The sequence below is a fragment of the Manis javanica genome, chromosome 2 (genome assembly GCF_040802235.1).
Source record: "Manis javanica isolate MJ-LG chromosome 2, MJ_LKY, whole genome shotgun sequence".
Classification (NCBI taxonomy): Eukaryota; Metazoa; Chordata; class Mammalia; order Pholidota; family Manidae; genus Manis; species Manis javanica.
Window position 1 is genome coordinate 186,317,045 of NC_133157.1, and position 12,124 is coordinate 186,329,168.

At 40.3% G+C, this 12,124-nt stretch overlaps 1 protein-coding gene across 2 annotated transcripts in view; it reads right to left on the reverse strand.

Moving 5' to 3' along the window:
* The window catches only part of NCALD (neurocalcin delta), a 397,463-nt gene that overhangs the window by 269,382 nt on the left and 115,957 nt on the right, over positions 1-12,124 (reverse strand). For both annotated transcript variants that reach the window (XM_036995630.2, XM_036995631.2), the window contains exon 2: positions 10,856-10,907. The gene's annotated coding sequence lies outside the window, so the exon portion shown is untranslated. The remainder of the gene's footprint in view (positions 1-10,855; positions 10,908-12,124) is intronic.

Consider the following 12,124-nt stretch of genomic DNA (forward strand, 5'->3'; position numbering starts at 1 on the left):
CAGCAGTGGGTACTTCAGCAGGTGCTCTGAAGACTAGACCGTGAAAAGCTCAGCCTCTAAAGGACTTGAAACTATTAGCTCAGGCTGAGATAGGGATGGAAACAATTGTTTACCGGTGCTAAATTACAGCATGACTACTTGCTATTTAAAGGAAAGAGCCAACTGAAGCTTTGTCAAAGTTCACCTTCTATTCCAGTTAATTAGCATGATTCATCCATCGACCAGTGGCTGGATTTAGTTTCTTGCAGAAAAACACTTGAAAAGGTACAGGTAATTATAGAACCAAACAAAGAAAGTGACAATAGAGTTCCTCCACTTCCTCCTCCCTCTGAGACCAAGGTATTTTACAGTATGTGTCCTTTTTATCTCCCCCAGTTTTGAGCTTCCAAGAGGACAAGGCCATCCAAACAGACTGTCGGTGATTTTCTTCACCTTTTCCATGGTGGATATTCTGTTTCTCTGAGTCATTGTTAAGCTCCCTAAACACAGGAGCTATATTTCAGTTTCCTCTGGGGTTTTTTTTACAGCTCAGCTCAGTGTTCTTCACCCATTACTTTGATGGATTGACAACCTGCACTTCCGTACTACACCTGTATCTTTGCCTGTTTATTTTAAATATAATTCTTTCATTCCACATTTTCTATGCCATTGGAATGTATAAAGGGGATTAGGTATAGGTGAAAATTTTGACATTGTTATTACTTATTAACAAAAATGTTAACTGAGCACATACTGTGTACCAGGCACTATTCTAGGCACCAGGGCTCTAGAAATGAATAAAATAATCTGCACCTTCAGGGAGCTTAAAGTTAATCAGGGAGACAGACAATTTAGCAAATAATTACCAAAGAAGCTATAGGTTCTCCCTTACTATCCTCACACTTTGCCTATCATGACAGGGCAACTCTAGTCTGAATTAGGAACAGGAAGAATATATTCTAGTTTCAGGTCCACCTCCTGGTAAGAATTGATTTTAAAGGAGGCATAATCTTTTTGACTCTCACTCTCCTCAATCAAAAAAATGGGAATTCATTTAAAAAATCCATCTTTCTGCCTTAGAGGGATTGTTATATAGCTCAAGTAACAGGGGATGTAAAGTGCTCTGAACACTGCAATGCGCTACAAAAATGTCAAGCAGTAGAAATTAAACATGTAAATACTCCCTGCCTACTACTTCTAAAGCAAAAAGATAGTGGTTCAGTGACCTGACAATCAAATAGAAACTTCAGACAATCAGATTATATAAAAAGCAATTCTTTCAAAGATCTAACCTCTGTTGCTTTGGAGTTAGCAATTAATAAGAATTGGCTTAACATCAAAGAACTCTGTCAGAAGGGAGAAGTCTCCCATGAAGAAAGTGGGCCTGTCATTTTATTCACAGTAAACCCATCTTTGCTTCACTGTCCCTGAACAAACAGGAGGGCTTAGTTACTTCAGCTCTGCTCTGAAATTGAGAGGATTTCTTAGCCAGAGCCACTCACATTTCTATTTTATTCAAAAAGAAGCTTCCAGATAAGAGATGAAAGAAAGGCTGTTACAAATTAGTGCTAGAGCATATAAGCCAGAGTAGTTTTCAGTAAATACCTTATAAAAATGGGTGACTGTAGTAACCACAATGCTGCTCATGTGAAACCTGAGCATAAGATTGTTTATCAATACCTTAATAAAAAATTAAAATATCTTATAAAAGATTATGTTCAAGAGAAGTTTTGAAAATCAGATTTGCAGTTTCAGATAACTACAGTATCTAGTCTCAGCTTCTAAGATAGGAAATGTTCTATTGATGCAGTTTACCATCTTTCTCTCTGTCTAGAGAAGTCGATGAACTTCTAAGGGCTCTCTGGAAGCCATGGTAACCACATGATTCTGGTTAAGTCCGTTGTGTCTGGGGTACAGCTTAAGGAACTCTCAAATGCTACCTAAGAAAATATGCATTAGAGACACTGCCAGTATGTGTGAGCTGGACAAATGGCACAGTCACTTTCGGTGCATGTATATTTTAAGCCTCCCCTGTGTCCCAACACTGTGTAACAAGTGAGTATAAGACACCATCACAAAGAACTTGCGGTGAGTGTGGTGTCCAGGGAGTGCAAGTTAATTATAAATATACAAGGATACATAGGAATGATATCTTAAAGTTTTAGTTTTTATTTCAAAATTAAAATTTGATTCTCTAGCCTTTGCTGTGTTGTAATTGTGGAAGTCTTCTATGAAGATTACTTCAACTAAATATAACCATGAGAATAAGTTGAATGTTGAGCAGAAGAACAGTAATAGCATAGAAAGAAGTCTAAGCTGTTCACGTGGGCCTCCAAATGTACCCAGCCTGAAATCATGAAGAACCAATTGGCCTCTGGAAAGGAACAGCATTACTGGCCTCACCAGTAAGGCAAAAATCACATAGCAGGTGGGACTCTCTGAAATCGTCCCGGACTGTCTCCCTAGTGATCACAATTTCCCTTCACCTGAAAGCGATGAACGAATATGAGCTAATGGAGACTTCCTCCTCATCCCAGCCTCAGTGTGCATGTTCACACCACCATCAGGTCATATCAGGAACTGCTTTGAAGCACACCATGCCCTACAAGCATCTCAGTCATTTCTATGTATGTGAAAGAAATTCAGTCACTGACCCCAAACGATCTTCACCAAGTCCATGAATGAGCTGAATTCCTTAAGGAAATATTTAGGAAGCACATGCTATGAGTATTCCACTGAACCCAGACCTGAAGGAGATGTCCCGCCTGGCCCTTTTTACCCTTTGGTTGAGGAGACAGTGCAGACTTGCAGGGATCCCTCAGGTAGCACTTTGTTTTCCCTCTTGCCCTCACCAGCTCTCCACCTCTTTGCTGATCTCACGGAGTCCTCCTGTATTTGGCCTCCGCCCACCCACCATGTCCATTAACTACCTTCTCCATCTTCACTACACTGCCCCCACACTCCCCCCAGTCTCCCTTCCTTCTATGCCAATCTGCGATGCTTGTGCTCTCTCCATGGAACGCTCAATTATCTGTGCCCCTTTTGTTTCAACCCTGGATCCATCCTGATTCTGTGTTCTCTGCCCCAGCTGAACACTTCCAGAGAAAAATCATATAACCACCTAGATGCTTTTGAGGAAGCCATGAAGAGAGGACCGCTGGAGAACGTGGATTTCCCAGTTAGAATGTAAGCTCCTTGAGGGCAGGGACTGCAGCTCACTGCTTTGGTAAACCAGAGGGCACCAAGCAGGCTCAGTAAGTCCCTGCTGCAATGCATTAATAGCAAAATCAAAAAAATTTAAAAGGAAGGGACCATACTCATAAGACAAATAAACCAATTTTCTAACTTTCTCACATAATTTATGTGCAAATAAGCACAGCTATTCCAAAATGAAACATTCAGTGAAGTAGCTTTAGAAGGGACTACTGATACTTTGAAAACAGCTGAGAGAAGTTATTCTGTGGATTTCAGGTAGGCTGTGAAGAGTTGTAAAGCTCTTCAAACTTATTTCATAATTCAGAATATTTTGTAACTTAAGCTGTTTCTTCCTCTTAATTGAAGCAACATAGTGAGATGTCTCTTACTATACCACATGGCAAACCACCTCTGAAACTTCACTGAGTAGGAGCCATCCCCAGATCATACCCATATTTCTCCCAGGGAAAAATGAAAGGGTCTCAGAAGAGTCAGCATCCTATCAGGGCAGTGGCCACTGTGAGGCGTAGTTCCCATGGGACCTTGCTGTGTGAACTGGGGCCCTTGATGGAGTCCTGAGTACGTTGAAGCCAGTCTGGAAATGGAGAAGCTCTTTCCTCATGCCAGCAGCAAAACTGTCTCAAAGCGCGATGGGGCCACAGCTCTGCCAAGCTGGCTGTGCCGCATCCCAGCTTGGCAGGAACAACCCCAGTGTCGCCTGACTCTCCTGCAAATGTGATAATATTTGACAAGAGGCTGATTGGACGCTGCACGATGCCATTTCCTCTAATTAAGGAACACTTGGGAAAAACCAGAATAGCCACAAAGCACTGTCAGCAAAGCAATCAGCAGCAACAATTAGCTGTCAGCTCGCCATCCTGAGCTGAGCCTTGTGCAGGGAGCAGGGCATGTGGGTTCCCACATCACCAGGACAGCAGGGATCAGGGACAACAGGCCCTGGTAGGGGCCAGAGCCTGCTGCCCGTCAACAGTGTCCAGCCTCCTCGGGTGAGGGGGGTACCCGCAGCTTCTCTGCTTGTGTGCTGTGTTTCCGTGGCAATGGAGGGGCGCCCTATGCAGAATCCTACTGAGAGCTTCCCAGCAGCTGAACTCCCCAGGAGGTCACCCGGGCTGTTCACTTCCCTGAATCACCCTTCTTCTCTGCCTGGAACAGCTCTACCCACTCTTTAATATATACAGGCAGTTTGTCTTCCTCTCTTTTGTGAGAGCTTCACGATTTCAATACAAGTGACTTCTCCCTTTTCTCAGCTCACATTACAAGATTACCATGTATGCGACAAAGTCATTAAACAGCAGGACTTGAGAAAAATATATAAAGAAACAAGCATAGCACAACTGTGTTGCACTATGTAATAATAGATGATAAGATACTGTGTGTGTGTGACACACATATGTATATAACAATTATTTGGAGAAACATCACTCTCTCCTCCCCAGAATCCCTGCCTAGACAGAAAAAAAAAACCAAAATTGTTTGTCTTTTTAAAACTATTAGAAGGGGATTTCTACTGTTGGCTATAGCCCTTCATTCCTCCTCAAGAGAATGATTTCTCAAGTTGTTGAGACTTAAGTACAGAAAAGAGCAGTGTGGTCTGGGCACCCCCTTTCTCTTCATTTCTGGCCTTAGCAGCATGTATGTTTCTTCTCCATGAAAGAAGATTTCAGCAATAAAAGTAATAGGAGGCCTGATGGTAGCTGGCCCTGTCATTCCCCAGCCCAGCGTCACTGGGCATATTTAGTTCCTGGTCTGTTTGATGTCTGCATTTAGTTATCCAGCCATAGCAAGCCCAGCCATGATTTCTTATGCAGCAGCAATATGCCCAACTCAAAGACACGTTTCTCAGCCTCCCTTGCAGTTAAGGGTAACCTTGAGATTCAAGCAGAATTCACCAGCCCTGAAAAACCAGGGACAGCTCTTCAGCTGGGCTGACTCAGCTGGGACGCATGATCTCGTGCCCTTCTCTGCCCACCTGCTTGGAACACATACATGATGGTCCTAAGTTGAACAAGATGCGTTAAAACAATTTAATGATATTGCCAAAGATCTTTGACTTCATGTCTCTCACTAGACTGGTTTGGGTTGGGGCGGGGGTGGGCAATCACAGATGGTATCAAAGGAAAGAGGACAACTTAAGAATTGGGGTAAATGCAAAATTACCCTTTAGTTAAAGTTGAGAAAAAATAGAGGAAAGTAGAATTCTGGCAGCACACTCCCATCACTGCATCACAATATACTCAAAGTTGAGAAGATTCAAAAGCTGAGGGCTCTAGCAAGGACACTGACAGAGGGATGACAGACCCTGGCAAGAACCCTTAGGGTCAGGTTTTGAAGCATCAGTAGAAGCCTCATGCAGCAACCTGTTTCTTGAGCTGAAAGCAAGGGGGAGAGAGAGGTTGAACTGCTCCTAGAAGATGGGCTTCACAGGTCTAAGATATCCCTTCCTACAAAGAAGCAACAGAAAATCCCCAGCTACATGAAACAGTTGTGGCTTTGTGGTGCTAGAAATACAAAGCTCCAGGAAGAATTTGAAAATAAAAAGCTTTAAATATACATATTAATGATACTTGTTCAAATAAATTTGATAATTTAACTAGAAAATGCATTTAAATGCCTTACTTTTGCACACTCTATCCTGGTTTATTCTTAAAGCATGGTTACCTTCACAATATTTTGACTTTGAAGGTTTTTATCTCATTATTAAAAGCACAGTTGGCTAAAAAAGAAAAGCAAAACAGCGATTATGTAAAACACCACTACCAAAGATTCAAGTGCACAAAAACCCCTCAGGGTTCTTGTTAAAATGCAGATTCTGGTCCTTCAGCCTGAGGATGGAGCAAGTGCTCAGGTCCCCTGAGTAGCAAGGATGTAGACGGTTAAATACATCCAAGCTGGAAGTTGAAGTGACTGTTCCCGAGATGGCTTGGGAGTCATTCAGACCTGTCTGAAATTATGATGACACAGTCCTTGGCTCCATGGACATCTGGAATTCTTCAGGATCTTGATTTCACACCCCTTTTCTGAGAAACTGCCACCCTCCGAGTGCCTTTTCCTTGTCTTCTTTTCACCTCCTTTTCTCATCACCTTCTCGTGAAGGCGATTCTAGCAGGGAGGGGAGACCTTCCCCTTGCCCTCACCCCAGTCCTCAGAAGCAAGCTACTCTACTGTGCCATTCCTGCCACTGCGTGCAGGGATTTCCTGAGAAGGGAGAAAAAGAAATGCCAAGTACATCTAAGCTGAAAGAAGAAAATTTAAAACCTCTCCATTTTCCGGTTAAGTTTTGGATTGTGGTTTCATTGTCTTCTTTCGATTCAGCTTTCATCTGTTTCTGACCGGCACCTCTATTTACAATCAACATTTTCCCTTAGTACCAATGAATCTTAAAAAGCTGCAACAGATTTCTGCAACTACCTAAGATATAGAAAGCCACAGAGAATATTGCTTCCATCCCAACAATGAGAAATGGCTGCATAATCAACAAAATTCTAACTTGTTTTGAGCCCACCAGGGAGCTAAGGGTGAAAGACAACAAGGTGGACTAACGTAGAGAACAACATGGCCCTCGAAGGGAAAATGGGACACACAAACTGCCATCTTTGAAAAAGCATAGTAGGAAGAGGCGGCCATCATGAAAGCAGGTAAGAACAGCTAGCATTTTAATAAATCCCTGAGGGGCAAGCATGGGCTAGCATGCTAGTACAGAATCCCTGGGAGCCCCCCCAGGCTTTTCCCGCAGATCTCCAGGGGGTACTCATGAGAAGGATTAAGGGCAGGGTCAGAGACTGAAGAGTGGTGCACTCTTTAGTGGGAAGAAACTCATCCACTTGCCAGAATTTTGTTTCACATTAAGCATAAGCTTTAAACCACTGGGAGAGGAACAGAAAACCTTTCCACTTTCAAGGTCCAAGCAAAGACCCACTGATTCTTGGGAAGGGTGGAAGCAAAAGCCATCCACCCCCATAGAAAGACAAGAAACACGGAGGCCTAGGATCCTACACTGACATGGAGAAGGGGTCTGCTGCCATTCAGGCAGGGGCAGGAAACTGTTTTACCAAGACACCCACAGATACAAGGCAGAGACTGGCTGCCATGAGGAGGAACAGGGATGTGGACAGAGCCCCAGGCCCAAGGTCAAGGCACGCAAGGCCTGCCCAAGACTGCAGCTGGATCGGGAGAACTGAGCACCCCACCATGAGGGCCACAGCTTTGCACTGAACAGCGGGCAAGAGCAGTCAGTCTACGGCTCTCCCCAACTCCCTGCTGCTCTGATTACCTGCTAACAAGCCTGACTCAGCCCCTCACCTCAACAGCCTTACAACAGAAGTGTGCCATTTCAGGTAGCAGTATTATTTACTTTATTATCTACAGCTTTTCTACAATGTCCAACATTCAAGCAAAATCAACAGACATTTTAAAACCCAAGGAAGAGTAACGCATTGTCAAGATAAAGCACCCAACAGATCTAGACAGAGAGTTCTGACTCAGATATGGGAACAATCAGACTGAGAGTTCAAAATAGCTATGATTAACATGTAAAAAAGGCTCTCATGGAAAGGAAGAACAAAATGCAAGAAAACATGGAAAATTTCAGTAGAGGCACAGAAAGTGTAGGAAAAAAAAAAGAAATTCTCGAGTTAAAAATGCGTATTAGAAGTGAAGAGTTCTTTGATAGGCTGATGAGGAAACAGGACACAGTTAAAGAAAAGAATCAGTAAACTTAAAGTCAATAGAAATTATCCAAAGAGAAAGAATTTTTTTTAAGTATCCAAGAGATGTAGAACAATATCAAACAGTCTAATATGCATGTAATTAGAGCATCAGAAGGAGGAGAGAGAAAAATGCCAAGGTGATTAAAAGGATAGCACCAACATATGGTGCTAGGAAATTTGGACTTCATTTAAAAATTGAACCTTGACCCTTACCTCATACCAGATACAAAAATTACCTCAAAGTGCATCATATAACTTAATGTAAAACTTAAAATTATAAGATATCTTTAAAAAAAAACAAGAACACCTTTATATTCTTGGTTTTAGCAAGGATTTCTTAGGACTCAAAACTGCTATCTATAAAAGAAAAAGTGATCAATCAAACTTCATGAAAATTAAAGACTTCTGCTCTTTGAATGACACTTTTAAGAACATGAAAAAACAAGCCACAGACTGGGAGAAGCACACATTTGATAAAGGGCTTTTCCCTGGAATATGTTCTACTACAGCACAATAATAGAAAGGTAACTCAATTTTTAAAATGAGTGAATGATTTGAATAGATACTTCACCAAAGACATGCAGATGATAAGCACACGAAAAAATATTCAACATCATTAATCAATAGGGAAATGAGAATTAAAGCCTCAAAAATGAGATGTCACATATACCAACTCAAATTGCTAACATTACAAAGACTGATAATACCAAGTGCTGGAAGTCAATGAGGGAACTGATACTTTCACACAGTGCTGATAGGAATGCAAAACGGTAGTCACTTTGGAAAGTGCTGGAGGGATTTTCTAATTTTACTAATGTTAAATACGTACTGCTATACTTAACCTACGACCCCACAATCCTACTCCTAGTAACTCACCCAGGAGAAATGAAAATATGCATCCACACAAAGACCTACTAATGAATGATTCTAGTAGTTTCATTCATATTCATGCTGGAATTCTACTCAGCAATTAAAGAAGAACAAACTACTGGTACAGGCAATGACATGGATGAATATCAAACACTTTATGCTTAGTAAAAGAAGTCTGAAATGAAAGATTACATAGTCTATGACTCCATTTATATAATCTGTAAAAGAAAAAATCTGGGGATAGAAACCAGATCAGTGGTTGTCAAAGGCTGGAGGTAGGGGGGGTAGATTTATTCTATAAGGAGCACTCTCCCAGGTGTCGGATATATTCCGCTTCTTGATTGTGGTGGGGGTTACATGACTATGCATTTGGTGAAACTTATTAAACCATAAACTTCAAGAGAGGGAATTTTACTGCATAGTAATTATACTTCAGTAAGCCCCACCAAAATAAATGAACAGTAAGTCATGCTATGGCAAAAGGATGGCACTTGGTGAAGGGCATACCCACTTGGAAAAAATTAATCCTGACCCTCCACCTCACAACATACACAATAAAACCAATTTCAAAAGTATTATAGGTCAAAATGTAAAAGTAAAACAGTATAGCTTTCAGAAGAAAACATAAAACATCTTTGTGATCTTGGAATAAGCCCAAGGTTTCTTCAACAGAATACAACAGTTCTAACCACAAATGAAAAAAAGATAATTTACACCATTTTAAAGGAATTTCTGTTCATTAAAAAGAGAGTGAAAAGGTAAACCACAGGAAAAAGAGAAGATATTTACCACACATATGTCTTACCAAGGGCTCAAATCCAGAAAACATATTTTTAAAATGTCTAGAGGTCAATAACATAGCCCAATTTTTTTTTCAAAAGGCTTGAATAAGCACTTCACTCATTTTTAAGACTTGAAAGAACTTTTCACAAAACAAGATACCCAAATGGTCATTTAACATATGGAATTGTGCCCAACTTCATTAGTCTATGGGAACACACAAATTAAAACCAAATATGAGACCACTACATAACTATCAGTAGATTTTAAATGAAAAATCAATGAAACAAAAACTGAAACTACCTTGTATTGGAAAGAATATGGAGAAACCAGAACCTTCATACACTCCTGGTTGGCATGTAAAATTTTAAATTAATACAGCCATTCTGGAAAACATGTGCTACTGTCTGCTAAAGCATCTCCTGCATACAAAGCCACAGAAATGTGTGTATATAACCAAATACAAAATTTACCAAAACTAACTTCAAGAAGAAATATAAAACCTGAATAAATCAGAAATTTTATCATTAGGTAAAAATGCTTCCCTCAAAAGAAAACACAGGCCCAAACTGTTTTACTGCAAGTCCCACCACACATTCAAGTAGCAAGTAACTCCAATATTTTGAAAACCATTTCTGACAAGTAAAATACCAGAAAGGAAAATTTTAGCCAATCTCAGACTAAAACTTAGCAAACTACATCTTGCTCAGTTTAGAAAATTAATTCATTATGGCCAAGGTGGTTTTATCTCAACAAAGCAAGGCAGCTTAACACTAGAAAATCAATTACTGTAAATTACTATGAATAGATTAAGGATAAAAATTATTTGATCAGCTCAGTAGGTCAGAAAAACATTCATGAAAAGTCAACATCCAGGTGAATAAATCTACTTTTAGCAAATTGGGAATAAAAGAGAAATTTCTTATTCTGATAAAGAATATTATTAAATAACTCCATCAAATGATATTCGATACATATCTTCCATATATATATATATGTACATGTATATCTACCATAACTGATTTGATACAATTTACCTACTGTTGGATATTTAGATTCTTTCCTCTTTGTTTTGTTTTATTTGGCTTTTATAATTTATGCCATGACAACACCTTTGTGCATGTCTATTGAGTTGCCTAACCTCTGTGTGCCTCAATATCCTCATGTATAAGATGGAAATAAGACGGCACCTAACTCAAAGAGCTACTGCAAGGAATAGTTTAAGATGTTAGATTTATATCTTAGGGTGTCTTGGGAGAAAAGTATGGTTTATGAATCTGAGGAAAAACTTGTTCTGTAGTTACCTGGTGATGATTTCTCAAAACACACGGTAGGCTCAAATCAGAAGAAGTCACTCTGTCAAAAATAAAGAAAGTTATTGTCAGGTTATCAGGAACTAAGTATATAATATCTGAGGAATGCAATCAGTGATGGTGACTACTGCATCACTTGGTAACTTCTGCCCATCCCCTCTGCCATCCCTCTAATCAAGTAAGAATGACTGCTACCATGCTCCCTTCATCTGCCCTTGACCTATAGCACTCGGTTTTACAGAACAGTAGAGTGATGATGCTAAGCTTTGAGCATGACACACTACACCAATCCTAACACCCAGTCCACAGCCTCCTCTTACCTTCAGGATAAAAGCCAACCTCCTTGCCATGACTTACAAAGCTCTCCATCACCTGATGCCCATCTACTTCTCTAGCTTTATCTCTCATTTCTGTACCACTGTCTGTGCTCCAGCTACACTGCCCTTCCTCGGCCCCTTGCTCCCTGCCACCTCCCAGCTTTCATGCACACTCCTTCCTCTCCGGGGACTAGCCTCCCCCTTCCCCACTTCCCTCCACCTGACTGCTCTTTGCCCTTCCAGTGCCCACTTAAGTGTCACTTCCTCAGTCAGGCCATCTGCTCCCCTAGGCCACCTTAAGTTTCCCTATTTACACTTCCAAAGAAGACTGCATGCTTTCTTCTGTAACATCACACATGCAACTGCTTATTAAATATATCTTATCTTCCCTTTGAGCCCAGGGATCATGTCTGTTTAGTTCATAACTATATCTTCATCTCTAGCTGAGCACTGGCCTCACAGTAAAAACTTAATAAATATTTACTGAGTAAAAGAATCACTAAACTCATTCTTCAGTCCTTAGCTTTCCAACTCATCTTTTGTTTCACGCTGATAATTTAATAGACTAACTACTTCCCTACTACTATAACTGATCATTAAGATTCACTAATTGTAAAAGAAGATGCTATTTTACATAACAGTAGAAAGAAAAAATGGTGCAGATTAAACCATGATACAATACTAAAATTCAGAGTTTTTATTTCATATTTGTTGAAAGCTTGAATTAGACTTATTCAGGCATGGGTTTTAATATATCCATAAAGAGGCAAAATAAAATGTTAGAGAAATAAATTGGTTAGATATTCCAATTTAATTTGGTTTAGGTATTCACATTCAGAACTCACTCTTCTGAATCACTTTTGACACAAGGTCCAATAACTTGTTTTTCCACATAATATTGCCCTCTATGACACCAAAAGCTTTAGTGATGCAGCATTTCTTA